Source organism: Canis lupus, chromosome 27, assembly GCF_048164855.1.
Source record: "Canis lupus baileyi chromosome 27, mCanLup2.hap1, whole genome shotgun sequence".
NCBI lineage: Eukaryota > Metazoa > Chordata > Mammalia > Carnivora > Canidae > Canis > Canis lupus.
In genome coordinates this window covers 46818627-46845734 of record NC_132864.1, presented here as the reverse complement: position 1 = coordinate 46845734, position 27108 = coordinate 46818627, and the positions used below count along the sequence as shown (strand labels likewise).

General features: G+C 43.7%; 2 long non-coding RNA genes across 2 annotated transcripts in view; one reads left to right on the top strand and one right to left on the bottom strand.

Moving 5' to 3' along the window:
- LOC140619827 (uncharacterized) overlaps positions 1–27108 on the top strand; it is a 512008-nt gene that overhangs the window by 466957 nt on the left and 17943 nt on the right. The gene's annotated exons all lie outside the window — the stretch shown is intronic.
- On the bottom strand, positions 5045–23570 carry LOC140619822 (uncharacterized). Its single transcript, XR_012019646.1, has 3 exons — positions 23386–23570; positions 22341–22440; positions 5045–7297 (listed from the first exon to the last, which is right to left on the bottom strand). It is a non-coding gene; the product is annotated as an uncharacterized lncRNA (long non-coding RNA).

Here is a 27108-nt window from a genome sequence, read left to right as displayed (position 1 = left end):
GAGTTCAATCTAGATTCCTTATAAAAGATTCCAGCCAAGCAGATTCTGAATCTACATGATCAAACGTTATCCTTGCTGAGCTTATAAAAATAATTAGAACAAGTTTGTTAAAATTGGACTTGTTTCACAAACAAATTAGTCTTGATTTGGCTATCTCTGGAAATGAAAGTGATTATAGAGAAAAATTAAGTTTCAGTAGCACATCTTTGTAAATATTAAATTTTTTCTTAAATATCTGGCTATGGCTCTCCAACTAAGGTTTCCAGTCTTCTCCCATCTCTTGACTTAAAGTCACTAAAAACTAAAACGTCTTTTTCCTAAAAGCTCTAAAAACAAATGATGGAAAACTTGTAAAATTTCAGAGAAATTGCCACAATAGCTCATGTATGGATAATCTTCTTGCTTGTTATTCAGTGGGGATAATAACAGGACCCCAGTGGCATATGATTATTTGAACTGAAAAATAGGATTCTCCAACAATTGTATAACTCAACCATCACCTTGACCAGTTCTATGTAGCTGGGATAACAAAATCGCTCCTTAAAAGCCAGAGTGTACCCCCGCCCCGTGGGGCTAACCACGGACTTGTGGAGATGTTGGATGATCCCACTTTCCTTATGATTGCATTGGATGATGCACTTGGGGATGTCCTCATCTCCTGAGACAAGTCTTCTTCCATTTGCCAGAGATTTCTTGTAATTAGGATATTGTTAACGCTGGACCTCAAACAAAGGGGGCTTCTGGATGGTTTTATTCCTTAGTCATATTTATCCTGAAGCAACCTCTATTGATATAAAATTGCAAATGGAGGCTTTAGCCAAGTGTACAACAGCCACCTTTAACCAGACCCAACTCGTGGTCACCCACACATTCAAAGGGTGGCCATCCAAAACCAAATTGCGTTTGATATTTCACCGCAGTTCAAGGAGGCCCAGAATTAAATGACTGGCTCCTGACAGGACCCAGTGGCTCTGTTCCTCTAACTTGTGGCCACAGCTTCCTCCAGGCTGGTAGGCCACTGGATTCTGTGTTTCGCCTGGATGCACAGATATATTATTAAAACCATTACCAACCCAGCCAACCTTCCAAATTTAAAACAACGGTGGTGACCCTCTGTATTTCATTGATTTGACCGCCTAGCATCCATCTTTGTTCCCTCTTTGGGACTGGATGATGTTGTTTGGAACATGGAAGCTCTTGATAAGTACACAGTCGAAGCCCTCAATGACACTAGGAATAGTATTTCCCTATTAAAGACTAAAATAACGCAAATACATAAAAATACATAGATTGGCATGAGATGCTCTAACTGCTATACGCAGTGAAACGCATGCTAACATAACAACAGGATGCTATGTGCACGTTCCAGATTACCGCAGAAATATTTCTGGATTTCTAACTGACGTGGATACTCAAGATGGTGCTTTAAGCAATCCCTCTCTTTCCTTTTGTGACTGGTTAAAACTCCTGGACTTCAGGAAAGTTGTGGTCAACTATCAAAGGTCTTATGCAGGCTTCTCTTTCTCATAATATTATTAATCTAATTTTGTTGTCATTTCCATTGTCTCCCTGCCTGGTGCCAAGACTTTCCCAGACATGACTTCCAACTACTCAGGGAGGCTCATGTGTGTTTTCCATGTGGGATCCAACTGCCTCTCTCATTCCCAACTCCCCGATATGGTTCCTGACTGACACACAGTGACGCACAGGCAGGGACCTCTCTTTGCCCCTGTTCAGCAGGAAGAAGGTACAGAAGATGAGAACTCCCGCCTTCAACAACTTTAATGATTTAAGGGTCAGAATTTTTCAGGGGGAAATGATGAGGGAGCAGAAGGCCTCTGAGGACCAAGCCCAGGCTGACATTCCACAAACTCCCACTCCCAGGTGGGATGCCTGTGATGTTCCCCAGCCCTGCCCCCCCCCCCCCCCCCCCCCCCCCCCGCTGGCTGCCCTAAAGCCAAGGGAAGGGACAACAAATACTTGTGTGAATCTTGACAGATTGTCTTCATTCAGCCAGCCTTCCCTTCCCCCAAGCTCGGTGGGGGTCTGAGACCACAAGGGCTCCTCAGATGTTTTCTGAGCTTGCCTTGTACTTTTTCTACATGTGCCTGCAGGCTTCTAAATTCCTCAGCACATAGAAGTGCTTTGAAATTCCCTAATGTCTCTAGGAAATCCTCCCAGGCTCTTCTTCTCTGGCTTTAGGATGGGCTGGGAAACATCTCAAGGACAGCCCCAAGCAGTTGCAAGTTGTCCCCTCCACTTCCAAAGCTCCCAGCAGCACCTGCACTTTTCCAGCCCGGATGAGGTCTGAGTTAGTGAAACAGAAACAGGTGCCTGTGTGGGAACTTCCGGTGAGAGCAAACAAGGCCACCGTGTGTGCACAAGGCAGGCTCTGCTCCTAGAACCAGGGCCAGCGTTCCCATTGGGCTCTCCATCCAGCTGGGGGGACAGGCTGGGGGCACATGGAAACATCACGGAACTTTCCTACCGGCTCGAAGTTGCCTTTTTCTGAATCCAGCAGTAATTAGCTTGGTTGCAGTAAACTTTGTCTCCTAGACTTTTGACAAAGTTGGCTATGACAGTTTCTGGATACTTTTCAACGTTTTTGTATTTTTTGTATTGGTTTACGGGAAGTAGGAGCTGCCTTTTCTGTCATTTTTCTGATGTCACTGACATCTTTTTTTTTTTTTGAAAGGCAAAATTTTATGCCCAAATCATTTATTATTGTATGGTAAAAAAAAAAAAAAAAATCTGTGAAGTCATCTGTTTCCAGGGATATTAAAATGGAAATACACATTTTCCACCCTGTTCAGGGCCATAAAAATAAAAGATAATAGTTACCAATCGTGCCCAAGTAACCTCAGAATTTTGCAATATTGACAGCCTTTAAAAATTCAGACTCTTTCTATTACCCTTGTATGTCATGTTAGCCTTAAGAAGGGAATCATTTATCACAAGTATCTTATCATAAAAATCAAGACAGAAGTATGAAATAGTAACAAATATGTGATGACAAACATGTTCGAGTATGAACTGGCACGTGGGCACATGTACCCTGTTTATACCCAAGGTCAACCCTTGTGGCGAGGAGCAAACACCCAGCACGTGCACACCTGCCTTCAGGAAACTGTCTTCACTGGGTATATACAGAGTATGATGTGAGTTATGCTCAGCACTAACTGGGAAGATAGGATTTTGATCCCCTCGTTAATACATTTGAGAACAACATGGCTTTTGAATTACCAGCATTCTCTCATCATGGGCCCAAGGTTTGGATCTGCTAATGGATATTGGAGAATATTTCATCTTGGTCTGGCCACTCTCCTCCCTTTCTGAGAGAGGGGACGAGGAGGCCCGGACAGGTAGCCTGGAAATCGATGGTGACGGTTTGGGCAGGAAGAGCTGCACCCTGCCCTCTCTCGGGGCGTCCCAGGCAGGGGTGCTGGCCAGGCCCAGGGGGGCCTCAAGAGCTGCCCTGGCCTCTGCACGTGCTGTGACATCAGAGAGGTGAGACTGGCCCAGGCGACACACGACGTTCCCGTTTGTCTTCATGAGGCAATAGCTTATAGTTTTTACACCTCCAAGAAAGCTGGAGGTGTTGGCCAAGAAGGAGCAAGAGGGTGGGAGAAAGAGAGAAGATGTGTGGCATTGTCTTGGGTCATGACAGGAGGGACTGTGGAGGAGTGACTGTGAGGACCAGGCCGGAGACTGTGGAGCTTGGGCACGCACTACCTCGGGCAGACGCCCACAGATGGTCAGGTGAGCCCACCTGACAGCCCAGCCACAGTGAGTGACAATGATGGGACAGTCAGTGACGGGTTTACATGTCACTAAACAAAATCCAGCACATACATCAAAGATACTGTCTGGCCTTGGCAGAAGAGGCACTTCGCAACAATTGACAGAAAAAGAATATTTCTTTTGCACACCTGGGTACACGCTTTATAAAAGTAAAACATTCTGGACTAGAAGAAATCTTAAAGCTTGGATTTAGCCCATAAAGGAGCCCAAGCCTGGTGAGGTCAGGAGACTTCACAGACCTCCTCAGGGAGTTAGCGACCCCCGGGCCTAGTGTCCTGTCCCCACTTCACACTGTCCTCTGTAAGCTGCACCACAATCATCGGTTCACAGAGAGGCCTGGCAGCAGCTGTGAAGACACTGCCCCAGCTCACCAGCTTTCTCCTCGCTTCCAGACTGTTCAGAACGTGCCATCTGGGTATTAGAAGCCATGTCTAGTTCCAGGCTTGCCAGAGGCAAGGAAGAGGACACATTGGTATCATCATGACTCAAAACAAGCAGTTAAGACCACTTTTGAATATTTTATCATCAACCTGTCTAATGGATACTTTTAAATTGGGTAGAAAGTCAATCTAGAATAACTGTGACTTAAATCTGAAATGACAAATGTACTTGGCAAAAATGCAAATTGCAACTAGAAAGCAATCAGACCAGATATTTTTCCAGACACTTGTTAAAAAAAATATTTTTTATATAAATGCTTTCATACATGCCATTTCAAAGTTTTATTATTAGACTGTTTCTTGCAGGTAAGAGTGAATAAAACCCTTTCCTGTCCTTCTGATTATTTGTTACAATTGTGTAACTTTGTACAGAATTGTACAATTCTGCATAAGCAGAAGTATGAGCATGTGCAAAATCTTATAAATTTTGTGCATTTTTTTGTATTTTATATCATACTAATTTTGATAATTTTTCTGATCTAATAACCTTCATTTCCTAACTTCAAGTCTGACTTTTTTCCTACTTTTAAGCTTTACGTGTTTCACATGTGGCTCCTTCTAAGCCATTCTTTCCTAAAATTGATAAATGGATATTTTATCTTATGTAGTCAATAATACTTAATTTAGTTTTCTTTTGGCATATTTCTAGAAGTCGCCTATTCATTCTACTAACCACAGGAACCATAAGTAACAGTGAATAAAAATCAGCTCATGCAAATAATTTTTATACCCATCAGGACATTTGATACTCAAAACAATCTAGTAAGGTGGAAATCATTGAAAAAATAAGAATAACAGTAGTTAACATCAGAGTATTATTGACAGGTGAGTTTATTTATCATTCTCAATTAAAGATGATTTAAAAAATTGGGGGGACTTTAAATTGCCAAGGTCAGATAGCTGATATCCCATACATATTTCAACTCAAGTGTTAACAGAGAATATTATTTTAGAATAAACGCATCTTCAACATAAACTTAAGAAAAATACTTAATGAATATAAAGTGATAATGAAAAAATTCAAGGTGACATTCTTCAATCATGAGTAGAGGGAAAAAACCTGAGTTAGCAGTATTGCCCAGAAGATGTGCGTCCACTTCTCTGATCATGCCAAGAGGCCACCACAGGCTTTGAGAGTGATGTGGTGGTAGGAGATGCTCACGAGGAAAATGAAGTCATAAAGCCTGTCCTGGGAGTACTGTTCTGAAAAAGGCAGCTATGTGCTTAGATAGACAGCTGCGAGGGCCCAGTGGTTAGATTCGAGGATATTTAACCTCTCTACATCTGAACTTTGAAAGAAGCGTGTATTGGGATCCTGCTTTGGGGTAAGATGCAGCAGGGTGCAGTATCCCAAAGTTGCCCTGCAGAACACAAATGCACAACAAAAATAAATCTTATTTTAACGACACTGGAGAGCTGTAAATGCAGCAAGGATCCAATGCACTAAATTCAGGAAAGGAAAGAGCCCTTCCAGGCACTTCCTGTCACTTTCCCTCCTTTATTTTTATTCATAAGATTTATCACTGCCCACATTACACAGGGCAGACACTTACTTGAAACCCTTACAGCCAAATATCTTTGAGAATTCAGGCGTTTTCTACCTTAGAAAAGCAATACAGTGCATATATTCTACTTTTATTGTGTGCCCCACAGGACCAGGGGCAGCAACCCCAGATCAAGCGCATTAATATTTCTGTAACTAAGATATGACTATTCACTGTAATTGTGAGGAATAAAGATTATAGATGGCCTTTTGTTGACTTAGGCCAGGAGAAGCCAGATGAATTATGCAAAAGTTTTGGTCTTCTGGGGTTTTTTATTTCAGAATTGTGCCATAGAGAGCATGGAGCATGATATTTTTATCGTTGTCATTAAATGTCCATCTGTCCCACTAAATAAATGCATGTCCTGTGGGGACAGGGACCTTTTGAATGTGAACTGTGTAGCCCAGATTCTATGACAGCCCATGACTCGTGAGAAGCTCTTAGTACATGAATAGATGACACTTTGCAAAAGGGACGCCCAGGAAACTAACAAAAAATGGAGCTGCTTTGTCAACCACAAAACAAATCTGAGTGCTTTTCATTTCTTCATCAGTATTGAGTCATGAGTAACAAGACTTTTCAGCTCAGCAGATTTGGGTATCTTGAAAAGTTACAGTCCTCCTTTATATTGAGACATGAACAACTCAAATGCTTGATGTAGATGGAGCCTGGAGAATCATGGCAAAATAACGTCTCTAACATTTCCTACTAAAAAGAGGGAAGTAATTTCCTTGTGAAGATGATCTCTATAAGAGCTCTTCACTTAAAATGCACCAATTCTTCCTGAAGAATGGTGGTTTATAAACAGGATTCTATCAACTGTTTATGTAGTAAAATTACAAGGAATAGGGGTCATCCCAAAACAGAAATATGTACTAACAGCACATTCAGCAAGAGAAAATTGGATGAATATAAGATTCACATTGTATCCATTAAAAGACATTTCTTAATACAAAATATCTCAGCTTTTCATTCTATTGCAATCTTCCTGTTAAATTAGATCCTGAGAGGTCACAGAACTTATGCCTAAATCACACGGCACTGGAAAGTGGAAAAGCTATAGGAGTCAATTTTTTAAATAAACATAAATGAGCAAAATTTATAAAAATGCACCAATCAACAAGTCTTCATTTTACCTTCTGGGAGTGTATAAAGTCTGTTGCCAAGATACACAGATGAAGATAATGCCCGTGATGTTGTCCCCGAGTTTGCAGCACATGTTTTTCTCTTCTTAAGCAGGCAAAAATGATACAAGAACGTCAACTGCCACAAAAGCACATTTTTCTGGTAATAAGAACTGAGACAGGAAGAGAGCCAGTCTGAGCTGGTAAAGAAGTTGGGGCTTGAACAGAACTGTCACTGCTGCTCAGGGCTTGGTCAGTGGGAGCCACAGAAGGAAGTCTCCTGAGGAAGAGAAAGCATGTGCAGATGTACCACCAGCAAGCCCAGCATGACAGAAGGCAGAGGCCTAAGCCAAAAACAGCACTCAGCTCTGGTTTCTGGTGTGTCCACCTAGGGAAGGACAATACCAGAGGTTAAGCATTTACATCTCCCAGACCTTTCCCAGGTTTTGTCACAGTGCTTTGCATGTACTTACGCCCTTGCTGGATGAGCAGCCTGTAACTGAACAACCCTACTGTATATTCTCTTTGCCAACATAGCCTTCTTCTGACCACACTGATTTGGGGGATAATCAGTAGAAGAAGAAATGCAAGATAGCCTTGAAACAGTATTTAAATAGCATCATCCCTATGAAAAAGGCATCTGATCCCGTCCACATTTACAAACGTAATGCAGCGTTTGCTGTATACTGCTCTACGTACACATCATGTTGCTTAGAAAACCCAAGACCCAAGCAGAAAGCACATGATGGGAAGGCGGCAACGCAGTGAATGTGGCCTCTGGAAGTTGACCAGTAGGAGTCCCAGAAAGGCATTACTGAATTAGTAATCATAAGCAAATGACCTGATTTCTCAAAGCCTCAATGTATCTTACATGACAATTATAAATAAATCCAATGAAGCACTCAGGACAGAGTCTGGCCTATAGTTTGAGTTCAACGTGTGTCAGCTGTTGGTATTATCACTACGAATCGGCTTTCCTGCTATTTTTTTTTTAAGATTTTATTTATTTATTCATGAGAGACACAGAGAGAGAGAGACAGACAGAGACACAGGCAAGGAGAGGGAGAAGCAGGCTCCATGCAGGGAGCCCGACGTGGGACTCGATCCCAGGTCTCCGGGATCAGGCCCTGGGTTGAAGGTGGCACTAAACTGCTGAGCCACCAGGGCTGCCCTCCTGCTGAATATTGTTCAATACTTTGTAACAATTTCTAAATATTTTAAGTTTAATTAGCGACATTAAAATAATAGAATTTACTAATTGGAATTGGAATCGTCTTGTCATTTTAATAATTCATACAGTCTTATATAAGTTTCTACTTCATAACAAAAATTATTTTCAAATGTCACATCCGTTATCCTACTATGCAGGAATGAACTCACCTTTTTTACTCCTTATCTTAGAGCATGCTACATGAGGTCACCAATGTGCAAAGCAGCTCCTTCCCCGGGCAGCCCTTGCAAAACAACACACCTGCTTCAGAAACATCAATGCCAGCAACAGACCTCAGGAATTGCAGTTATTTTACAAGAAATGGGTAGCTTGAAGAAATGAGAGGTAATGAAGGTGGCTGCAAAGACTCATCTTATTTTGCAGCCAATGAAATTGCTTAAGTGTCAAGTCTGGATGTTTCTCTATTAATAAACATTTCCAATTACTGAGGAATTTGGGTATTGGCTTCAATTTGACCTTTATAGTAGAAACGCATATAGCTTCCAGGACTTGACAATAATGACAACTTCTAGAACTTCAACACGGATTTCTTAGGATCCTCATTTTGACACCATGATACGTAGGACATGTCTTGCCCAGTGGGAAGGAAACATCTTTCAGATAGAAAGCCGTTTCAGCTGCCAGAACAAAGTATGTCTCACCCTAGCAGCAGCCCTGTATGCCTCTCCTGCTCTGGACTGCTCGAAGGGGAACATAAGTGTCATGTATCCCATATTTTGAGGGAAAATCCCAACCACACACACCAAACCTTCTGACAATAAATCCATCAGTTCTCATGCACTATAATACTAAATAGAAATGAAATTTTCATTATAAGATACCAAAATCACATTATTTTCTACTCCCTAATATTAACCCACAAGTCTGCCGCAAGAATTATGTGAGGATTTTTGCTCATGGTTGTGAAGAGAAGTGGGACTTATGTGTGTGGAATTCTAGGTTTCTATGACCTTTAATTATTGTTAAATATGTTGAGAATAAACACAAATTATTATTTGTGGACTTTCCTTAATCTGTATCTAACAGTTACCTTCTATGTCCCTTACTACTGCAAACTGTTGAGAGATTTCCTCTTAGTTAACCTTGACTCTATCAGCATCATCTATAAGAAAAAAAAATAGTAACTAACTATAGGCATTAATATATTTCTTATTGGATTTATACTGTTAGTCCCTTTCCAAAAAAGGCTCTGAGGAAGCTAGCCTTTAAACAATTCCTTTCAATTTATAGAACAGCTTCATACAACTTTTTTCTTAGATGGTCACAACAGCCCTATGAATGAATTTCTTATTATTGTGAGAAATTTGTGATTGGAAAAATGTCTTGGAGTGGTCAAGTGGCTGGTCCAAGATCATATGGTCTCCAAATTCCACAGCCAGAACTCCAGTCAGGGTTGGCTTAATCTGGAGGCTGTACTGGATGCTTTCCACTCCACCATACCCCTCCACACATTGGAGATTAGATCTTTCCTATGTAATTAAGCTTGAGTCCATCACCAGGGACTCAGAATTACCAAGAATTTAAGAACATGCTAAATTTCTAATCATCCTACAAGCCTTAGACCTTACTTTGTCCCAAGTAACAAAGTCATCACCGGACAGCTGGCACCAAACTCTTCCAACACAGCAGCAAAACCTGCTCTTGAATCAGTCAGAAGCCCTTATGATCCTGGCTTGGGACATGGTGACCAATATATCCAAGCAGAGCTAGTAGACTTCTACAATCTCAAATTCTTCGTCTAGTACATTTGGATATGAATCTGATTGCTTCCAGCTTTGTCAGCTATGTTAGTAGAATCATTCATGACTTTAAAATCCCCCAAATAGTATGGAAGGCCAGTTCCAGGGAAATATAGTGTATTGTCTAACAATAGCAACCAAGACTGGGATTGATGAGTACAATGAGGTGCAAGAAGCTCTGGATCATTCCAGAGAAGTTTCAGATAACTTGTGTTCTTTGATTTGTCATGATTCAGGGCTCAGAACTCCCGCACAATATAGAGTCTACACTCTTTATTAAAATATAGATCACATGGATTTAGTTTAGAGGAAACTATGCTTACTCGGATAATGAACCAGTATATAAAACAACAGGATCATGAGCCAGTTTCTTGAGGATAACTTATAACTGGAAATAAATCAATTAGGGGAAATAGAACAAGATAAAATGCAATCTCAGGAGATATCTTGTTGTAATTGAAACCTAAGTCATTTTACCATGTCTAGATCTTTCTACTGTTAAGCAGTCTTCAAATATGTCTCCTCATCTAAAAGCTTCCATTGAAAAAAAATCTATGTGGGTCTACATGTCAGACAGATTTGGATTCAAAGCAGAATTTCCTAATTTCTCAGTTTGCAGAAGTTACCTAACATCACAGGATCTCCACTTCTCATCTGAAAATAAGAATTAATGTTTGTGGTTTTTAATATTATTCTATTTGTCATCTCTAGCCCATAGAAAAAAATCAAAAGTATAAGTTAGGCTATAATTTCAAGTATGAAAGTGTTACAAGACTCTGATATCTTGATATGTGGTGTCCTCAGACCACTAGAACTATGATGTCCATTTTCAGTTTTTTTCTAAATCTGTAAAATAAGAGTCTCTACAGTTTGTAGAGAGTTGACTAATGTTCCTAAAAGTTGGCCAGCTCCAAGAAAATGTGATGTTTGTGAATAAGTTTTTGGAGATCCTCTCTTTACCTTTCAAGGGGTGTTGTACCCTGTGGGCTAATCCCCAAATGCCCCTCACCTCATGTGCCATTGTGGAGCTATAAAGACCAGAAGGGATGAGTAATGCAGTGTCAACACTTCAAAGCCTGGATGGAGGGAACATCTTTATATATGACAAGTGGTATGGCTATACACAGATGGCTTAGTCCTAAGTACCCTCCAGGGTCCACACATTTCACAATAATCTTTTCAAAATAATTGCTGCCACTTGAGTAGTACCCTCAGAAAATTACCACGTTGTCAATTTATTCTCTAGCTTTTGAAATTCCGTCTCCCATTTCCCTAAGGTAACAGACTCTAATGTCTTAAATCTCCAAACATGGGAAGATACATTTGCATTATATATTACATTAATATTTTCTTCACTCCCTTAGCTTATTTTTTAGAAAGTAAGTGTAGACTTTGGGTTCATATTAATGGAGTTTATGATTAATTATTTTCTACCTCATTAGGTTTTCTTTTTATTGGCAAAATGGACGTCAATGTTGAAGGAGGTCTAGTAGGGTAGAGAATTTTTACACCCGTGTGCCACAAAGTATCCTCTTTATAACTTCCTAGAAAAAGGGAACTATTTTCCTATAATGTTGAGGTTGCCTGCTTCTTTTTCAAACTCAAATTTTGTCTTAGTGTGCAGTTTGCATGTTTATCACTCAAGCACTTGATATAGGTTTTTAAAATAGTATGCACAGAATAGCTACTTAATGCATTGTTCTGTAGCACTGCCATGCTTAGCATATGGAAGGTGGTATCTGATTATTATTTTTTATTGTATTTTTATCATTGTGGGAAAGAAAGACCTCTGGTCTTTTCAGCACTGCTCCTAAACTGCAGGGATAGCAGGGTATTATTTACACTTAAGCTTTATCCCTGAAATATCTAATAAAATAAAGAAGTTCATTTGATCCTGAAAAATGTCAAATTATTAATGTCATTTTTATTCAATGTATGTAACAAATATTTGTTGTGTCTATCATTAGTTAACTTACCCTTGAACTAGAATTTGTATTTGTTTACTCTCTTTTCAAGCTGGATCACTCAATTTTTTTTCATGAGAATCCATCTCCACAACTAGGAAGGTACTTACTGGTAAAAAGTGTAAAGGGAAAAACAGCTTCTGTGAAATGACTGGATCACCAGGAGATGTGTGGCCATTAATTCAGCCCGGAGACATCCTTCAGTAAGTCAGAAACCAGATAGCTAACCAACCAGGATCATGCAGACCAGAGACACTTATTCTCAGTTTCTCCACAGTTCAGCTCGTGTTACTGGGAAGCATGAAGGGCTATCAGGTAAATCTTTTGTTAGAGATGATGTAAACAAATAATGCTTATTTTCTTGTTCCAAAAGAATCATTTCCTCACAAACAGAGCTTACTATTAAATATACTACACAGGGGTGATGGGTGGCTCAGTCAGCTAAGCATCCCAACTCTTGACTTCCACTCAGGTCATGACCTCAGGGTTGTGAGACCAAGCCCAGTGTCAGACTCTGTGCTCTGTTCAGCACAGTCTGCTTGAGATTCTCTCTCTCCATCTCCCTCTGCCCCTGCTCATGCTATGCTCTCTCTCTTCAAATAAATAAATAAGTAAAATCTTAAAATACAGTGGATATTAACCTGAAATATAACTCCACATAAACTCTTAATAAGCTCATTGTACCAAATGCAGGTGCTAATATCCCTCCCTTTCAATCCATCAAAAAAAATATTATCCTATGGGTACACAGTTTGCACTAAAATTTTATATTAAGTTATGTTGGATATTCATATATGAAAGGAAAGGACTAATGATAAGAAACTGAGGAGTGTATAAAACTAGCCAAATCAGGGACACCTGGGTGGCTTAGCAGTTAAGCATCTGCCATCAGCTCAGGGCATGATCCTGGAGTCCCAGGATTGAGTCCCACATTGGGCTCCCTGCATGGAGCCTGCTTCTCCCTCTGCCTATATCTCTACCTCTCTCTCTCTCTCTCTCTCTCTCTGCCTCTATCTCTCTCTCTCTGTCTCTCATGAATAAATACATAAAATCTTAAAAAAAAAACTAGCCAAATCAGATAAGCCAGAGATATGTCTCATGGGAATATAGAACAAAAAAATACTTGTGTATTTGAGTCATAAGAGCAGAAAAGAGCATTCATGAGCATTTATTTATCCTTGATGTTACTTGGGGACAAGGCAATTATGTCTCCACCATCATTAGCTGGAGTATGTACAGAGCAAAGAGGAATGCCCTGTTCTCATGTTTTAGTACAGTTTATCCAGAAGACTGGAATACTCCACTCAAAATGAATCATCCTTTAATGCAAAACCAATCCTAGGAAAATTAACAGGACAACCAGAAATGTGTTATTCCAAAGACATTGCCCAAATGCCTGCAACATAGTACATTTTCACTTTTGTTTGTAGAATGGTCGTATGACAGTCAACGAAGAAAGCACCAAAGAATTGCAAATACAAAAATATGAGTTAGTCACAAGTTTAATGAAGGGCTATCCAAGAAATCATATATGGCAAGTAAGCATCCCAGTTAAGGGGTAAGAATGTGATAATAGCAGTACTTTATACACATTTCATTTATCCCTCCTGACCACCCCATGAACCAATATTCTCACCCAGATGAGAACACTGAGCTTTCATAAGGTTGTGGATTTGTCCAAACTTACAGAGAATGCATAATGCAGTCACCATGGTACACTGAATCACAATAGCAACAAAAGCAAGGGCATATAACAAATTCAGAGAGATCAAGTCAACCCTTTAATGACTTTTGAAATGACTAATACTAATGCCAAGAGGCACCTGGGTGAAGCAGTCGGTTAAGCATCCTGCTCTTGGTTTCAGTTGTGATCTCAGGGTTATGAGATCAAGGCCCCACATTGGGCTCTGTGCTCAATGCACAGTCTGCATAAGATGCTCTCCTGCTCCTCTCCACTGCATGGCCTGCACGTGGGTGTGTACCCTCTCTCTAAAATAAATAAATAAATAAAATCTGAACAAAAACTGCCAACTACCCTTTTTTTATATGGAACTGACCACAGCTCTTCCATAGTGGACAATGATACTAAAGATCAATAGATTTAAAACTCATAATTAAGTATAATATTTTAGCAATTTTTTGACTTTGGTGGAAACAGAAACAACTTCTCTCCTAAGAAATATTAGAGACATCCACATAAACACAATTTATGACAAACCATAGTACTTCTTTATAAATGTAATAATTTTTGATTTACTGACCATAAGTACTATATTACATTTGTGTTATTTTGTTTAGTTACCATGTGTTTTACTTTGTTTAAGTGCCATGCTTACAAGTGCCATATTATACTCACAGGGGCAGTGTACCTTAGTGGTTAAGATTAAAATAAAAAAAAAAAAAGATTAAAATCAGATTATCTGGACTCTACTAATTTCCAGCTGTGTATCCCTTAAAAAAAAGTCCTTGATTTCTCCATACGTGTTTCCCCTTTTATAAATGAAGAAAATAATAATAATTACTCCATAGAATTGTTGAAAGGATTATATAACTTAACACATGTAAGGTACTTAGGATAGGATGTAGCCTATATTAAGGACTCAGTAAATTTTTGTAATTATCATAATTATTACCCAATCTAAATATAAGTAAGCTACATTATGATGGAGTTCTATTCTGTTTCTAAAACGTAAGTGGATTCACTAGCATTAAATAATATCGGTTATTAAAAAATAGAAGATTAATGCATCTACAATGTACCCAAACTGGAAGTATATGTCTTGTGCATCTTTGCACATGGCATTTCTTACTGAAATCGAACCCCTGAACTTCTTTCCAATCACATAAGAAATAGTGCAGGGTATATATTAACCAATTTGTGAATTCTATCCTGATTTATTTGGGTCACACTCACCAAACAAATGCTCCTTCTCTGCTTAACCTGAGTCACATTACACAGTGTATGGAAAGTGTTGGAGTGCATATTTTCATATCATCTGTTGGATTCATTACATAATATTTTAACACCCAAACTATACTCTCTAGTTCACAAAACATCACAGTTGAAACCATGTCAGGGAGTCAGATGGAAGAACTTTTCTCCCTTGGACTGGTTCACAGGAGCTAGCCCGGCAAGTCAGTTAATTTCTGTAGCACACATGCATGGTCTCTACAGGCTCCTCATTGGCCATAACTCATGAGCAAATGTACATTAGCTCATTGGCTGCTCTGAGGGGTTAAATTCAGAGTATTTTCACTCAGAATAAATTTTTGGCACAGTGTAGAAAAACAATTGGGTAAGACAGAGTTTTACCTGGGGTGCCTGGGTGGCTCTGTTGGTTGAGCATCTGACTCTTGGTTTCAGCTCAGCAACTGATCTCGGGGTCATGAGTTCCAGACGCACATGGGCTCCATGCTCAGTGCAGTCTGCTTTGGAATCTTCCTCCCTCCTCCTCCCCCTTGGTCCCTCTCCCCACTTTCAGTTTTACCTAACACAATTTACAGAAAAAGTGAAACTTAATGATACTGAAAATCAAGCTTGTTTCGTGTCTTAGAGTAGGCTGGTGAGTCTGAAGAGGGATGCCCAGATGGCTTTTAACTGACCCCAGCCCTGCCCTCTTGGATCTGCCCCCAGCACCTGGGAGGACTTGCACAGTCAAAAGATCAGTTCAGAAAAGACTTGTTTTAGCCCTCACCTCATTGTGGGGTCCCGCACATGGTTACGAGCCCTCCTGAGTATAATATTTGACCTCTTCTCAGGCAGAAATGACTAGTATTTTGCTGGGGAGAGTAATGAATCAATACTTATGGCACTGACCCCCTTTGCCATGTCCTTCCTCATCCCTGTCCTCAAGCTCCTGCTCAGACTTGTCATCAGCACACAGCAAAAGCACTGTGGAGTAATTATCCTGTCACTTAGGGAGCAAACACAATTTTCTGTGGATGCAATCTCAGTCTCTACATGCAATGAAGAAAGTCTGAGAAGGCAAAGCTCCTGTTGATTAAGATAAAGACGTGATGATGGCTTGTTTCTCCAGGGTAACATGTAGAGTCACTACAAATGAAGACCATTAGTGGTCACTACAAATGCAGTCATTAGTGGTCAAAGGTAAGCTGCACAGAACTGAATGCCAGGGAAATCAAGCCCATTTTTATTAATTTCCTTACCTTTTTCCCACTAAATATTATTATTAAGCTGCCAACAAGAAATCAACTTACTGTTTGATATTTCCACATTTAAATTCACCAGGAGGGAGAGAACACACACACACACACACACACACACACACACACACACAAATAAGGCTGTGTATTAACAGAAGGAAGGTGGCCAAAGGGAGAAGTAGACACTTTTGGGAGCCTGGACAATGTTGCTTCAGGAGGAAATTACGTCAGAAAAATGTAAATGCGAAAACATGTCTTAAGTCATCAGTAGATGAAATGCGGTTGATTATATAAAATTGAGAACTAAATATACTTAAAATTATGATTCTATTGATGTCAAAAACCAGATTCTTGAAGAAAGTGATTGAAATGAAGTTGGATTTAAATCCATTTTTAAGGACTTTTTTTTAGACCCATCAGATCAAATAAGAGTGAATGTTTGAGAAGGGATAATTTTCCTCACAAGGAAGGGACTAATTGTCCTCATAGGTTTTCCTAAATATACACACTTTAGGTGTCTTTTCGGACAATATTTAGCTCACGAAGTTGATTTTATACTTAGAAATTATTTAGCAAGAGGGCCCCTTGGTGGCTCAGCGGATGAGCATCTGTCTTCAGCCCAGGGTGTGATCCCGGGGTCCTGGGATCAAGTCCCACAACAGGCTCCCTGCATGGAGCCTGCTTCTCTCTCTGCCTGTGTCTCTACCTCTGTGTGTGTGTGTGTGTGTGTGTGTGTGTCTCATGAAGAAATAAATAAAATCTTTAAAGAAAAAAGAAAGAAATTATTTAGCAAGTTACATTTATTTATTTATTTATTTATTTATTTATTTATTTATTTATTTTTTTATTGGTGTTCAATTTACCAACATACAGAATAAAACCCAGTGCTCATCCTGTCAAGTGCCCCCCTCAGTGCCCATCACCCATTCACCCCTACCCCCCGCCCTAGTCCCCTTCCACCACCCCTAGTAGTTCGTTTCCCAGAGTTAGGAGTCTTTATGTTCCGTCTCCCTCTCTGATATTTCCCACACATTTCTTCTCCCTTCCCTTATATTCCCTTTCACTATTATTTATATTCCCCAAATGAATGAGAACATACACTGTTTGTCCTTCTCCTATTGACTCACTTCACTCAGCATAATACCCTCCAGTTCCATCCAGGTTGAAACAAATGGTGGGTATTTGTCGTTTCTAATGGCTGAGGAATATTCCATTGTATACATAAACCACATCTTCTTATCCATTCATCTTTCATTGGACACAGAGGCTCCTTCCACAGTTTGGCTATTGTGGACATTGCTGCTAGAAACATCGGGGTGCAGGTGTCCCGGCATTTCATTGCATCTGAATCTTTGGGGTAAATCCCCAACAGTGCAATTGCTGGGTCGTAGGGCAGGTCTATTCTTAACTCTTTGAGGAACCTCCACACAGTTTTCCAGAGTGGCTGCACCAGTTCCCATTCCCACCAACAGTGCAAGAGGGTTCCCTTTTCTCTGCATCCTCTCCAACATTTGTGGTTTCCTGCCTTGTTAATTTTCCCATTCTCACTGGTGTGAGGTGGTATCTCATTGTGGTTTTGATTAGTTTTTCCCTGATGGCAAGTGATGCAGAACATTTTCTCATGTGCTTGTTGGCCATGTCTATGTCTTCCTCTGTGAGATTTCTGTTCCTGTCTTTTGCCCATTTCATGATTGGATTGGTTGTTTCTTTGGTTTGAGTTTAAGAAGTTCTTTATAGATCTTGGAAACTAGCCTCTTATCTGATACGTCATTTGCAAAAATCTTCTCCCATTCTGTAGGTTGTCTTTTAGTTTTGTGGACTGTATCCTTTGCTGTGCAAAAGCTTCTGATCTTGATGAAGTCCCAATAGTTCATTTTTGCTTTTGTTTCTTTTGCCTTCGTGGATGTATCTTGCAAGAAGTTACTGTAGCTGAGTTCAAAAAGGGTGTTGCCTGTGTTCTCCTCTAGGATTTTGATGGAATCTTATCTCACATTTAGATCTTTCATCCATTTTGAGTTTATCTTTGTGTATGGTGCAAGAGAGTGGTCTAGTTTCATCCTTCTGCATGTGGATGTCCAATTTTCCCAGCACCATTTATTGAAGAGACTGTCTTTCTTCCAATGGATAGTCTTTCCTCCTTGATCGAATATTAGTTGACCATAAATTCAGGGTCCACTTCTGGGTTCTCTATTCTGTTCCATTGATCTATGTGTCGGTTTCTGTGCCAGTATCACACTGTCTTGATGACCACAGCTTTGTAGTACAACCTGACATCTGGGATTTTGATGTCCCCAGATATGGTTTTCTTTTTTAAAATTCCCCTGGCTATTCGGGTCTTTTCTGATTCCACACAAATCTTAAAATAATTTGTTCTAACTCTCTGAAGAAAGTCCATGGTATTTGATAGGGATTGCATGAAACGTGTATATTGCCCCGGGTAACACTGACATTTTCAAAATATTAATTCTGCCAATCCATGAGCATGGAATATTTTTCCATCTCTTTGTGTCTTCCTCAATTTCTTTCAGAAGTCTTCTATAGTTTTTAGGGTATAGGTCCTTTACCTCTTTGGTTAGGTTTATTCCTAGGTATCTTATGCTTTTGGGTGCAATTGTAAATGGGATTGACTCCTTAATTTCTCTTTTTTCAGTCACATTGTTAGTGTATAGAAATGCCATTGATTTCTGGGCATTGATTTTGTATCCTGCCACGCTACCAAATTGCTGTATGAGTTCTAGCAATCTTGGGGTGGAGTCTTTTGGGTTTTATATGTAGAGTATCATGTCATTGGTGAAGAGGCAGAGTTTGACTTCTTCTTGCCAATTTGAATGCCTTTAATGTCTTTTTGTTGTCTGATTGCTGAGACTAGGACTTCCAGTACTATGTTGAATAGCAGTGGTGAGAGTGGACATCCCTGTCTTGTTCCTGATCGTAGGGGAAAGGCTCCCAGTGCTTCCCCATTGAGAATGATATTTGCTGTGGGCTTTTCGTAGATGGCTTTTAAGATGTCGAGGAATGTTCCCTCTATCCCTACACTCTAAATAGTTTTGATCAGGAATGGATGCTGTATTTTGTCAAATGCTTTCTCTGAATCAAATGAGAGGATCATATGGTTCTTGGTTTTTCTCTTGCTGATATGATGAATCACATTGATTGTTTTACGAGTGTTGAACCAGCCTTGTGTCCCGGGGATAAATCCTACTTGGTCATGGTGAATAATTGTCTTAATGTACTGTTGGATCCGATTGGCTAGTATCTTCTTGAGAATGTTTGCATCCAGGTTCATCAGGGATATTGGTCTGTAATTTACTTTTTGGTGGGGTCTTTGTCTGGTTTTGGAATTAAGGTGATGCTGGCCTCATAGAACGAGTTTGGAAGTACTCCATCTCTTTCTATCTTTCCAAACAGGTTTAGTAGAATAGGTATGGTTTCTTCTTTAAACGTTTGATAGAATTCCCCTGGGAAGCCATCTGACCCTGGACTTTGTGTCTTGGGAGGTTTTTGATGACTGCTTCAATTTCCTCCCTGGTTATTGGCCTGTTCAGGTTTTCTATTTCTTCCTGTTCCAGTTTTGGTAGTTTGTGGCTTTCCAGGAATGCTTCCATTTCTTCTAGATTGCCTAATTTATTGGCGTATAGCTGTTCATAAGATGTTTTTAAAACCGTTTGTATTTCCTTGGTGTTGGTAGTGATCTCTCCTTTCTCATTCATGATTTTATTAATTTGAGTCTTCTCTCTCTTCTTTTTAATAAGGCTGGCTAATGGTTTATCTATCTTATTAATTCTTTCAAAGAACCAACTCCTGGTTTTGTTGATCTGTTCCACAGTTCTTCTGGTCTCGATTTCATTGAGTTCTGCTCAAATCTTAATTAACTCTCTTCTTCTGCTGGGTGTAGGATCCTTTTTTGGAGATGTTGTGCTTAGAAGACCTATCGAGTATAGAAAGAGCTACATTGAAGTCACCAAGTATAAGTGTATTATTATCTAAGTATTTCTTGACTTTGGTTATTAATTGATTAAAATATTTGGGAGCTCCCACATTCGGGGCATATATATTGAAGACTGTTAAGTCCTCTTGTTGGATAGATCCTTTTACTATGATATAGTGTCCCTCTTCATCTCTCACTACAGTCTTCCGGGTAAATTTTAGTTTATCTGATATGAGGATGGCTACTCCTGCTTTCTTTTTAGGACCATTTGAATGGTAAATGGTTCTCCAACCTTTTATTTTCAGGCTGTAGGTGTCCTTCTGTCTAAAATGAGTCTCTTGTAGACAGCAAATAGTTGGGTCCTGCTTTTTTATCCAGTCTGAAACCATGCGCCTTTGGATTGGGTTATTAAGCCGGTTCACGTTCAGTGTTACTATTGAAAGATATGAATTTAGTGTCATCATGATATCTATTCAGTCCTTTTTTTGTGGATTGTACCACTGAACTTCTTCTTAAAGGGGAATTTTAAGAGTCCCCCTTAAAATTTCTTGCAGAGCTGGTTTGGAGGTCACAGATTCTTTCAGTTGCTGCCTGTCTTGGAAGCTCTTTATCTCTCCTTCCATTTTGAATGAGAGCCTTGCTGGATAAAGTATTCTTGGTTGCATGTTCTTCTCCTTTAGGACCCTGAATATATCCTGCCAGCCCTTTCTGGCCTGCCAGGTCTCTGTGGAGAGGTCTGCTGTTACCCTAATACTCCTCCCCATAAAAGTCAGGGATTTCTTGTCTCTTGCTGCTTTAAGGATCTTCTCTTTATCTTTGGAATTTGCAAGCTTCACTATTAAATGTCGAGGTGTTGAACGGTTTTTATTGATTTTAGGGGGGGGATCTATTTCCTGGATCTGAATGCCTGTTTCCCTTCCCAGATTAGGAAAGTTTTCAGCTATGATTTTTTCAAATACATATTCTGGCCCTGTGTCCCTTTCGGCGCCCTCGGGAACCCCAATTAAACGTAGGTTTTTCTTCCTCAGGCTGTCGTTTATTTCCCTTAATCTATCCTCATGGTCTTTTAATTGTTTGTCTCTTTTTTCCTCAGTTTCCCTCTTTGCCATCAACTTGTCTTCTATGTCACTCACTCGTTCTTCCACCTCGTTAACCCTCGTCATTAGGCCTTCTAGTTTGGATTGCATCTCATTCAGTTGATTTTTAATTTCTGCCTGATTGGATCTAAATTCTGCAGTCATGAAGTCTCTTGAGTCCTTTATGCTTTTTTCTAGAGCCACCAGTAGCTGTATAATAGTGCTTCTGAATTGGCTTTCTGACATTGAATTGTAATCCAGATTTTGTAACTCTGTGGGAGAGAGGACTTTTTCTGATTCTTTCTTTTGAGGTGAGGTTTTCCTTCTAGTCATTTTGCTCAGTGCAGAGTGGCCAAAAACAAGTTATATTGGGAAAAGGAGAAAAAGAGAGAGAAAGAAGGAAAGAAAAGAGAAAAAGAAAAAAGAAAAAAGGAAAAAAAACGAGAAGAAAAAGAGAAAAAAAAAGAAAGGAAAAAAAGGGTGGGGGAAGCAAACAGAAATCAAAAAAAAAACCAAAAAAAAAAAAAACAAAAAACAAACAAACAAACAAAAAACCCACGGGGGAGTATCTTCTGATTCTGTATACTTTAAGTCCCTTGACTTCCCCTGGAACTTGTCCTTCTAGCTGGTCTTCTGGGGGAGGGGCCTGTTGTGATTTTCAGGTGTTAGCACTTGGGGGAGCTGCTCTGCCCCCTGCCTGGTGCAGGACTCAGTGGGGGTTGTTTACCCCGTGAGGCCCCAGGAGGAACAACCACAGTGGCTGCTCTGGAAACCTGGATTCAGCCCCCGCAGTAACTACGGTGCTCTCTGTCTGCAGGGCCTGGAGGCTCTGGGGGGCGGGGCCGCTGCTCTGCTCAGCTCGGGGCAGGAGCATCCTTGCTATCCTGGGCCCTCCCGGCCTCTGCCTGTCCTGGGGGGAGCCCGGATCCTGGGCTGTGTCCGGTGCCCTGTGCTCCCGGTCTGCGCTGTTGGATTCGCGCTCCTGGCCGTGCAGCCCCCTCCGCGGAGCCGCCGCCCGAGCCCCTCCGAGCTGCTCCGGGTCCCGCCGTGCGCGCTGCAGCCCTTACGGAGCTCGGGGCACTCTCCTGGGCGCGCAGGTGTCTTGTTAGTGTCCCAGGGAGCCCGAGGGCATCCCCGCCCTCCTGGGGTCCTGCTCCAACTCCCTGCGGGTGCCCTTCCGCCAGGGAAGGTTGGTGCAGCTCCTGCTTCTCCCGGACGGAGCTTTCCTGTCCTGGGGGCACTCGGCCCGGCCTTACCCCGGCTCCTCGCGGGGCCCCTCCCCTTTGGAGGCCTTTTGTTTCTTTATTTCTTTTTCTCCCTCCTTCCTACCTTGAGAGAATCGGGAACTCTTCTCACTGTAGCATTCCAGCTGGTCTCTCTTTCAATCTCAGGCCGAATTCGTAGATTTTCAGGATGATTTGAAGGTTATCTAGGTAATTTGGTGGGGACAGGTGATTTGGGGACCCTACTCTTCCGCCATCTTGCCCCTCCTCCCTTTGTATCTTTAAATAAAAACTGTGTGCACACACGTGTGTGATGAACTACAGCTTATGTTTGCTTGTGAACCCCTCAGACCTACCTATTCTAGAGTAAGTGTGTAATTAACATTTACTGTTGGTCCTTCCACACTTTGCTCTCCTATTTCCCAACCATTTCCAACTGTTAGCATGGCTATGCTTCGCTCAAACCTCTCAGATGGCAGTAATCATGACAAGTGCTTACATAGGACATGTTTTGTGACAAACATTCCTCTACATGACATATATATTTCGCTTAATCCTCACAACCATCATATGAAACAGATACTATTATCATCTCTATTTTACAGATGGAAAATAAATCTCTCTATTTTACAGAGAAGTCAGGAAACTTGCCCAAAGTCATGCACCCAGCCGATGGCAGAGGGAGGACTTGAACCCTGAGGTCTGAGCCCGTTCTACATAATTACTCTCCTGGCCCTGTCACCAGCTCATTCTCTTTAGCTGTGACCAATAGTTTTTAATTTTGATTATTTGAACTTATTTTCATTTTCAAAAATTCCTTGACAATTCAAATCCCAATCCTCTGAAAAGATTTTCTCAAATAAATGTATAAAGTACAAAGCAGGGGTGCCCGAGTGGCTCAGTTGGTGAAGCATCTACCTTCAGCGAGATCACGATCTCAGGTTCCTGGGGTGGAGCCCAATGTCGGTCTCCTAGTTCAGTGGGGCGTCGGCTTCTCCCTTTGCCCCTCCCACTGTTTGTAATCTCCCTCTCTCTCTCTCTCTCTCTATGTGAATATGCATATATATATAAATATCAGAGGCCCCGAAGGGGTTGCCGCCGCGGCCCTTCAAGCTCAGGCCGCAGTCTCCGCCCCGCGGCCCCACACTCACGTCACCCAGGTGGAGGGCGTTGACCTGGGCCTGGACCAAGGGCGGCTGCGGGGACCCAGGCTGTGCGTGCGCTTCCCTCTCCGGCGCCTGGCGGGGAGGTGCGGCGCGAACCCGGCGGGCGCGGCCGTCAGCAGCGGGAAGCGGCCTCCCCAGGGCGGCCACGGCCCCACTCGCGGCCCCACACGCGGCCCCACACGGGCGTCGCTCCCCACCGCGCGCCAGGGCGGCCCGGCCCCCTGCGTCTCCCGGCGGGCCTTGCGGCGGCGGCCTCCGCGCGAGGGGCCCCGAGGCCGCCTGGGCCCCGGAAGGCCGCGCGGACGCGCCCGGAAGCCGGAAGCCGGAAGCCCGCGCCGGACCCGGAGCCGCGTGCGCGGTGGGCGGCGACGGCAGAAGCTTCGGGAAGGCGCCCGCGGAGGCGCAGAGGCTCTCCGGGGAGGCCCCACTACCCCGACGGGTCGCCGAAGCCGGCGCGGGACACGCAGTCGTCCCCTGAGGGGTAAGCCGAGGCCGGGCCAACCCGAACCCCCGGGGCGGCGGTGCGCGCGGCTGCGGCTGCACGAAGCTCGGGGTCCGCCCCAGAGACCCCCGCACACATGCCCCGGGGTGGAGGCCGGGTCGGGGCGTGAGGGGGGCGGGGGGGGCCCGTGGGGGGCACCGTGGGGGGCACCGTGGGGGGCGGGGGGACCGCGAGGGGGGCCGTCGGGGGCGGGGCGACCGCGGGGGGGCCGTGGGGGGCGGGGCGACCGCGAGGGGGCGGGGGGGGCGGCCGCGAGTCCCCGGAGCCCTCCGCGCCGCGCGGCCACCTGCCGAGTCTGCGAGCGAGTCGGGGCCTCGAGGCCTTGGCGCCCGGCGGTCCCGGCCGCGACGTGAGGCGGGAAGGCGCCGAGGGCAGGCTCAGGCCCGCAGCCGCAGGTGCAGCCCCCGCCCCCGGGGCCTCCCGGCTCCAGGGAACGTCGTCCGTCCGCAGGTGGTTTCTCGTGCTCTGCGTCATGCGGACATTGTCGCCTCTTACACGGTTTCTTTCAGGTTTTATTTGCTCAATCGTGAGAGACACAGGGAGAGAGGGGCAGAGACACAGGCAGCGGGACAAGGCGGCTCCTCGCAGGGAGCCCGTCTGGGACTCGATCTGGGACCCCGGGGTCACGGTCACGCCCTGGGCCGGAGCAAGACGCTCCACCGCCCGCACCCCGCGTCCACAAAGTTGTTTCAAATGTTGAACAGAAAAGTGTTCCTTTCGCGTCTATGCGTATAGTTGACTTTAGGTAACATGCCCCTCGTTGTTGTTTCTGAAGGATTCCTTTATTGCCGAGCGAGCGAGCGAGCGTGCGAGCAGCGGGCGGGCAGGGACGGCGCCTAAAGCAGAGCCCAAGGGGCGCCCGTCGGGGATGCCAGGCCCTGTGGGGCCCGCTCAACCCTGACACGGTGACCTGAGCCAGAACCCGGAGCCCCATCGTGCCTCGACCATTGAGCTTGAGGCGTGGTGATCGCGCTGCGGGCAGTTCAGGCGGTGGCAGGAGCTGCTTTTCCTTTTGGCGTCCGACCTGCAGGTCACCGCCCCGAGTGCTGGGATTTTCTGGATCTTCCCTCAGGCAGTGTGGGAAACAGATGGTGAGCACATAGGCCTCCCTCTTCCCGACTGATGCTCTGGGCAGCTCTTCAGGTGGACTGGATGGTCCCAATGTCAAGGCACCACGGTTCCGTTACAAATAACTCGATTTGCAGCTAAGGGCAAGTAACAAAACACAGCTTTTTTTTGAGCGAGGTAAAAATGGGATATCTTTGAAGTAATACATTCGGAGGAATTTTAAATGTCCAGCATTGAAAACACATGACCTTTAACGATCTGAAGAATCACCGTGGTTTTCCTTTTCTTATTAAGTTCCTCTTAATGTGACGGACATATTGGATGACAACGTGATTATTTCCATCCAAATGATCGGGATCCCTGGGTGGCGCAGCGGTTTAGCCCCTGCCTTTGGCCCAGGGCGCGATCCTGGAGACCCGGGATCGAATCCCACGTCGAGCTCCCGGTGCGTGGAGCCTGCTTCTCCCTCTGCCTGTGTCTCTGCCTCTCTCGCTCTGTGATGTGACTATCATAAAAAAAATAAAAATAAAAATAAATCCAACCAAATGATCATCGCCTTAGCGTCACGTTAAAAGTCAGAACGTGTCACATCCAATGGTGTTGACAGCAACACCAGAAATGAATACACACACTCACGCACATGTAAGTGTGCTTAATGGTTGGAGAGGAGCAAACCCACGTACAGTGGACATTGTCCCCGGGATGTGTGCCAAACATGAAGTCACACTCATTTTTAATTTTAACGAGTTGTTTCGCAGGCAAAGCAGTGAGGCAGCCAACAGTCTGTGACTGACTTCTTTTTTTTTAAGATTTTATTCATTTACTCATGAGAGACCCGAGAGAGAGAGAGAGAGAGAGAGAGAGAGAGGCAGAGACACGGACAGAGGCAGAAGCAAGCTCCATGCAGGGAGCCCGATGTGGGACTCGATCCCAGGTCTCCAGGACCACGCCCTGGGATGAAGGCAGCACTAAACCACTGAGCCACCCGGGCTGCCCTGTGACTTACTTTTAAAAAGACCCAAGGGCCGCGTGTGTGCTCAGGGCTGGGGGTGGGGGGCACATGTCCAGGCCCGTGGTTACCCCCCCCCATCAGGCACTTGCCGCCTCTCCATCCTCACTAAGCCGAGGGTGTAGTTAATTAGTGGGAGGCTGGGGTGGCGTTGGACCCGCCGGCAAATCCCGAGGGGCTCTGGTGTCCTGTTACAGGCAAACCCACCCTGCGGTCCGGTCCGGTCCGTAGACTAAGGGAGCCTGGGCCTAACGGAGGCTGGGGATGTAACTGAATCAGGAACATCTTGCGCTCGCTGGCTCGATGTCAGATACGTAAAAGCTTAAGAAAAAAAAAAGATTTTTAGAAAACGTTGTAGCAGGGTTGGCGACGTCGTGCAATGGCATAAACAGGGTGGGACATTTGGTGTCACCAATCGGCAAAGTAACCTGTGCCACAAAATAGTTTTCAAAGCTTCTTAAAGTATTTTCTCATTCGAGGGGCACCTGTCTGGTTCAGACGGATGAGCACGGGACTCTTGACCTTGGAGTTGTGAGTTTGAGCCCCACACCAGGTGTACAGGTTACTTAACTAAACACGTGAACTAAATAAAAAAAGAGAGTGTTCTCATTTCAGGCTCCACCAGCCCTGTGTGATAGAGAAATGTGCAAGCATTTATCTCCAGTTCGCAGAGGGCAAATTTATCTCCAGAGAAATCCTGGAGCCAAAGAGAATAGTGCAGAAAGGGCTAGAGCCACAAGGCGTGACGGGGCCCCAGGGCCGCGAGGGGGTAAGACCTTCCCTGAGGAAGACTACAGAGGCAGAGAAAGACCTAGCTCCGGCCCCTCCCCATTCTCCTCCTGAACAGAGTCCTGCCTGTGGGCCAGAGAGCCTGGCCAAGGTTGACGTTGCCTTCCAGCCTCGTCCCCTCGTACCCACGGTGCCTTCAAAGATGGGCCCTGGAGGGGCCACTGAGACCCTGAGGAATTGAAGCGCTAGGGATGTGCATTTGACACACGCAAACCTGGTGGCAGATGGAGAGGAGGTGGGGGGGCCTGCGGGGAGGCTGCGTTGACCAGCTGGTGAGCAGTGGAAGCCATGGAGAAGAGAAGCCGCCAGGGGAGAGGAGAGGTCTACCGGGGAGCGCTGG